Genomic DNA, 6,663 nt, shown 5'->3' with positions numbered 1-6,663 from the left:
ATGGACGGATGGACGGATGGACGGATGGACGGATGGACGGAGCAACAAAAAGCTTCACTCTGTACCGCATTTGGTTGGGCTTATAAAGTTGGTACAATTTACTCTCGTTTGCTAATGAAGACAATCTGAAATCGTGTAAACACCATCCCCATAACAATATTATGATTCTTGATAATAATTCAGTCGTTATTATTATTTGTGACTCCATGTTTCGAGTAGGTACATAATACAAATATATATTACAAATTTCCGAGTTTGGATAACCCTTATTGGATATTCTTGGAACTTTGCACCCAAATGGATATGAAATGGCACTCGAGTATATTGGACAACTTAACTTTGTGTTATTAACGGTACCTATCCAACTTACCGATTTGAACTCGTAAGTGACTTCCGATATTGGATAAGAGATGGATACTATTAACCATAAAGGTATTTAATAATATCGTGATTTCAAACTGGGAAGAAATCATTTTCTTAACGTTGACTTAAATTTCACCATAGCTGTTAATTTGAAAGATTGTGTATCATATTTTCACTATACTTTACAACAATACATTCTTTTGAAAAAATAATAATATATTAACAACTTTAACCTAAGTCTCGCCAACACACCTTTTTATATATCGCTAAAACAAAGATTAAATAATAAAAAAACTGTGAAATTCATTATAAAATTTAATACAATTTAATAAAAATGACAAATACAAAAACCAAAAATTATTTAGTTTTACCGATAAACAAGTATGGCTAGCAAATAAATTTAGGAAAAAACAATGGGCTTGATTCCTTCATAATCAATATCTGTATTGGAAATTCATGATTTTATAAAAAAATTGATATTTGATGTAAGAATATTACTTAAAGAGGGATTTATTTATTAATATAGAGACATGTGTATCAAAATGTACCCGACGCACGTTAACCGGTGATTCTTTATGGACTCCATTGAATTTTAATTTCTGCGGTAAAAAAAATCATTCACACATCACTGGTAAGTTTTTAGGTGAAAAAAAGTCACCGGGAAACCAAAATGTAATCTCTGTTTCTTACTAAAAATAAATCCAGGAATCAGCGGTTAAAATTTGTCGAGTCCTTCCTGATTTACCTTTACGTTAAGCGTAACAAACCCAACGGTGGTTAGTTATTACTAGAAATGTCGCTTTTTGGACTGGTTTCTTTCCTAATTTGTTAATCGATAGATTGTTTTTTGTTCGTAGATAAGCGATTTTTCAAAAACATGGGCGATGTAGAGGCAATGGAATAGTGTTATTAACAAAATGTAATAGCAAATGTTTATTCTCATGTAGAAAATTTTCACTACATTAAATTAGAGGAATTGTTAAGATAGTGTATTACAAAAAGAGGGATATAGCTGCAAACAATAAATTGAAGAATTACCATTACCATGAAGATCGATATCAAGAAGGCATCATTGTAAGTAGAATTCCTTCCCACTGCATAAAATAATCATGGAATCGAAATTGAATATTGGATCGTTTCAAGGAAATGAGAAAAATTCTATTTTAAGCAAATGTGCAATGTTTGCATTCAAACATATATTATCATTCCTACTCGGACCTGCATATATTGAGTATTTTAAATATTCGTTCACAGCGAGCATTGAATTTCAACACAAAATTGTTGGAAAAAAAGGAAAAAATAAAAAAGGAGATCTTGTGACGTGATTGACAATTTCTCCTCTAGGGTCGGAGATCCCCTATGACGTGATTGACATTTTCTCCTCCAGGCTAGGAGATATCCTGTGACGTGATTGACATTTTCTCCTCCAGGCTAGGAGATATCCTGTGACGTGGTTGACATTTTCTCATCCAGGCTAAGAGATCCCTTGTGACGTGATTGAAATTTTCTTCTTCAGTCTAGGAGATCCCATGTGATGTGATTGACACTTTCTCCCCAAGCTAAAAGATCCCCTGTGACGTGATTGATATTTTCAAAGTGTAAATTTATTGTGACGGTAAATTTATGGAATAAAGTTGAAAGATATTTTGAAAATTCCATCAAAGGTGAGTGTTTTAATAAAGTGTTTAAGAGCAGTGATGTTGATTATCTTTATAAATTTATATTTATATCTAGGTTTTCAAAAAAATAGTCAAAAAGCCTGATTTCTACACGTTTTTTCAGCTTCCGAAAGCATTTCCAAACTACCTACGGTTCAAGTTTCTTATGCAGCTTACATTTCGATAAGGCTTCTTTAGTAAATTAAATAATAAATTATATTAACAAAGTAATAAATTATAGCTGTCACATAAAGTTTTAATGGAATTATGGAAAAAATTATTTTTGGTTTTCATAAGAGAGTATTGATTTTTTTAAAATTTCATTTTCAGTATTTGCTGATTTTCAAATACACTGACCTTTTATAAACCTTTTATAAATTTCATACGAATTCAATAAAGTTATACCAATGTCCAATATAATTTAATATATAGTAATTACTCGCAGTCAAAAAGATCCTATTTCAATTCACCAACATCAGGCGAGCACTTCAGTAATATATTGGAGAAGAAGCTTAGTGCCAAATTCCAGTAGATATATATATATATATATCGAATAGCTTATACCTATGGCGTAGACATCGTATCTATATTTTCATTGAGCAGTGTTCCGGCAAACGCCTCATATTATTGCACGCTACGGTCTACGTAGCTACGCCGTAGCATGTTAACAGCCCCTAATCCTTCGTGGCGTAGACGCACAGCGCCCCCTGATAAACACAGGCCATAAATCATTACCGTTAATAGGACGTTTAATATATTTCCATATTAAACAAACCCCAAACCGAGGGAAATTTACAAACACGTTGTGTGTATTACAATTTTTGCTTCATGTAATTAATATAACTAACACTTTAGACATATTTCAACTAGTATTTATAGTAACACTAAATAGTAGAACTCACATCCATTTACTAAACTAAAATACAAAATTTCTTATGAAATCGCAATTTTTTCTAATTTATTTGTAACTACTTGATTATAAATTGTTTCATGTAAATTTTTTAACATTTCATATAAAGATTTAACGATTTGTCTAAATAACGTCACCGTCTCAATGACAATTACTTTTTAAAACTTTCTTCAGCCATAATAATGTGCCAACAAATACGACGATTTCACATTTGATAAAATAATCTTTACTGAAAAAAAACAATAATAAAGATTATATTATATAAATAAAGAAAAGACTGTGCAAACAAATTTACAGACAGACAAATGCAAAACGGTAAAAACCAAGTATTTCACTGTTGCTCAAACAACATTTTCCGCTTCTTTTAGGAATTCAAATATTGTCAGGATATTCTTAGCTTTGCAAAGTGTTTGTTATCTCTGTTTTTTCTTTCTGCGCAGTATGAATTGATTCTTAATTAAACAAAACTGGTATGTAAATGAATCCTCAGCACGGGAGATCCTAGTAACGAGATCATTATCTGGCTTTTTGAGGCGTACTAGGGACAAATGCAATGATGCACAAGAAGAAGCCTCTCATAAGAGAGACGGAGCTTTGCAAGATTTACATGGCATTCGAATTCTGTAAACTATAGTCAAAAGCTAACGTATCATCATTGAACGGTTCAAGTGAGGTTTCCTTATTTTGCGGCCAAGCAGACCTACTGAAAAGTTAGCAAGAGCTAAAATCCACTGGGATTTGTAAGTGCTCTCGCGGGACGAGTTGGGGCATGCATCTTAGAACTTATTTCTTATCATTTGCAGCATACTAAATACTCCGGAGCATGTTTCACCAACACTCACAGCCAGTTGTTTGCAGTTACTGGTTTTCCTCGCTCCACTGGGAATACCAAGTTTGAGGTTTACGTTTTTTGTACTCAGAGAATCATTCTATGAAGATTTTACCATTAAATAATTAGATAAAAATCTTGATATTGTTTATAAAAAAGGGGTTCTATCAACCTATGTGTGTATTCATTTGCACTTCATTTGGTTTATAAAAAAATGAGCTCTAACTATTTTTCTGAAATACTATATTCAAAAATATAGCGCGTATCCAAAAAGCTTGCTCACTTCCATGCTCAACATTGCTTTTTTAATGTTGACAATGATATACCCACATTTCTAATTGCAGCGTTGTTAATTGATCGTTCGATAACGCCCACCTGATGTCTGCAGAGTGTGTAGATCTTAATTATTACTATCCAGTAAATGTAGTTTTCAGGTATATCCATAGATGGCGGTACTTACACCATCTGACAAAGACAGCATGTCAGCTGTACCCGATTGGTTACGAGTACAGCCGATGATAGCTGATCACTAGGTAGCCAGCTCAGTTCCAGCCGCTTCCTTCGTTATAATTATATTATAGCATCTAATAGAGCTTATGTCCTGCAAGAGATTCATTGTTATTATCTTGTGATTAAAATAAACCATCATTGAATACTCCCAATCCTTAGTGTATTATTTATACTTAGAAGATAATTAAATAGTACATTACAATAATGATTCCCTAAGTTTTAAGAACTATTTTGGAACATCCGCCCGCAATCCACTCTTAAAGTATTCCCAGGCAGAGCTCGAATCCACAAATCATTTTTGTTCCATCCAGTACACCGCTACAAAACAAGTGTCTCTTTAAAAACATTTCAACAATATTCGAACCTTTTGTAATACAATACAGATCTGCATTCGAACTTATTAAAATTCGTAACTTCCCTATTGATAATGTTCTCCGGGACCAAAGGCTTCCATTCTCTGTTATTGTAGAATGGCTGGCTTAGCAATTTATGCCCCTGTTTTAGCCTGCATATACCTTAAAACTTTCTTGTCACGAAGTTTTTACGGGACGATAGCTTTAAGCGCTGCCTTCCCCACTCTCCTGCTTTCCTGCTTCCCTGTTACTCGCTTCTCTCAGACCAAAGGGATTTGATGCCATGGAGGTTATTTTACTTCAGTTTTTAGAAAGAACGACTCTTGATAAAATAAGTTCCTTCTAGGTCAGCTGGCTTAATGCGAAATTTATTTAGATTTAAATATAAAAACTTGTTAATTAGTTAGTTGTCAGTACTGAGCTATTAAATTATTAAGATTCTATACATAACTCAGCTAAGGAGGTTAAACAATCAGTTTCCTCACACAGCCGTCGGGAAAGGGTGGGTCCCCTCCAATGTACATAACTCACAAAAAATAATTAATTTAACTGACATATCTACAAATATCGTCGGCTATTAAAATGTTTTGTTTTGACGTTGCTCGTTTATAATATACATAGAAGATCATTTTTTTTACGAGTGTACGTAATAAATTTTGAAAAGGCAATGAATTTTAGGTTTTGAAATAGAGTACTTATTATTTAAGGTTTATGTGTTTTTGAAGACTACATTTTCTGTTTCGATTGTCAAATTTTTTGTCCTTCTAGTTTATTCTTAGTTATAAAATATACTTGATACTTCGAAAACCGCCATCTCTAAACTAAACCCGGAGACCACCTGAGTTCTCACCTATTTTGGGATCTATCGTCAAATTCATGAAATAGATCAGTGCTAACAGGCGTTTATATCGAATAGAAACCCAAAGTTGAATGAACTTCAACCTTTGTTGTATAAATTGACCATAGATTCTTATAGAATAGATCAGGTAGGAAACAGAATTTGTATCTGGAGTGTTTTTGAATAGGATCTAATCTTGGATCTCTCAACTGGAGCAATTAAAATTCCAATTTTATTTTTGGTGACTGGCAAGATGTATCAGCTTGCCACACTGAACTTTGCCTGGCTCTTGTCAGTAAAGTTGTCGCTCCAAACAGAAAATTTATTCCGATTCGAGTAGTTGCGTCGAGTGATGGTTCCACATTACTCCTTCCCGCGTTCACCTTCTGATAACTTGGTGTCGCGTGTATTTGTACTTCTAGTGTTTTTGAATTAAAGTAACCTACTGAATAATATTTCTCTTCATTCATCTCTACAAATCTGCAACCTTTTAGCTTTATAGTAACCACTAAACCAGAACTAAACAATTGCTTGAGAAATAAATGGAAAAAATATATTTGATGGATAAATCATGTCACGGTTGTTATAAAAATTTGGTGAGAGATATAACAAATTTTTCGTATTCCTAGATCTCCTGAGAAAGCAGACGTTTATAATTGTCTTAAATATTTCCCATACGACTCTATTTCATGTTGGTCTCACAGAATTTATCCTTGCTCTCTTTTAAGCATAGAATTTAACATTTCATCTGTATGTAAATTTGTTTGATAAGTTTCTGTTTAAGATGGTTACCGTGTTGGATACTACACTGTTATCTTGCCAGAGATCATATGATCCTGATTCCAACTATGGGCTTTAAAATGGGAATAATCAATAATATAATACCTACTAGCCTAAAGAAAATTTTAAAAAAGAATTATTGCGACCTTCAAGGTTCCTAGAATTGTGAGAGCCATGAAAGATGTTTTTTTGACAAAATTGTATAATTTCTTATTTGAAATTTATTTTTTCAATTAAGTAAAATGTTCGTGAGTTATAAATAAGGAATATATTTATATATATGAATAAGCATTTTATCTACTTACTTACAAATCTAATTTTTCAGAGGAAATTTTTATCATAGCCTCACGTTGGGCGCCAAATTTATACGGTTTAATAAAAGTAAACATTAAAAGGAGTTTAAAACAAAGACTTTCTAGTAG

The sequence above is a fragment of the Hesperophylax consimilis genome, chromosome 12, assembly GCF_061612785.1.
Source record: "Hesperophylax consimilis isolate HC1 chromosome 12, BYU_Hcon_1.0, whole genome shotgun sequence".
Classification (NCBI taxonomy): Eukaryota; Metazoa; Arthropoda; class Insecta; order Trichoptera; family Limnephilidae; genus Hesperophylax; species Hesperophylax consimilis.
The sequence above is the reverse complement of the archived record's forward strand: the minus strand, read 5'-3'. Positions refer to the sequence as shown.